The following is a 247-nucleotide window of genomic DNA, read 5'->3' as shown; positions in this document are numbered from 1 at the left end:
AAATTCGGTGTGTGTGTGTGTGCAAGGGGGACTATTTCAGTACTGAAATAACTCAGCGTGTGTCTGGGTGTGTGTGTGCGTGGAACGGAGGGAATGTTTCAGCGTGTGCGTGCGCGTGCGCGTGCAGGAGCGGGGCTGTCTCAGCGCCTTGCCCGGGAGCGCCCCGGCAGTCCCGGCTGGCCCGCGGTGCCCGCGCCCCTGCGCCGTGCCCGCGGCCCCTGCGCGCCTGGCAGAGCGGGCGCTGCGC

The 247-nt window shown here is 68.8% G+C and overlaps 1 long non-coding RNA gene across 1 annotated transcript in view; it reads right to left on the bottom strand.

Annotated features, from left to right (window-relative positions):
* Nucleotides 1-247, bottom strand: part of LOC109286681 — a 37,139-nt gene that overhangs the window by 16,449 nt on the left and 20,443 nt on the right. The window lies entirely within an intron of this gene.

This window comes from Gavialis gangeticus, unplaced genomic scaffold (assembly GCF_001723915.1).
Source record: "Gavialis gangeticus isolate Ggan-Ray unplaced genomic scaffold, GavGan_comp1, whole genome shotgun sequence".
NCBI classification, from domain to species: Eukaryota; Metazoa; Chordata; order Crocodylia; family Gavialidae; genus Gavialis; species Gavialis gangeticus.
Note: the sequence above shows the minus strand (reverse complement) of the source record. Positions and strands in the feature narration are given on the sequence as shown.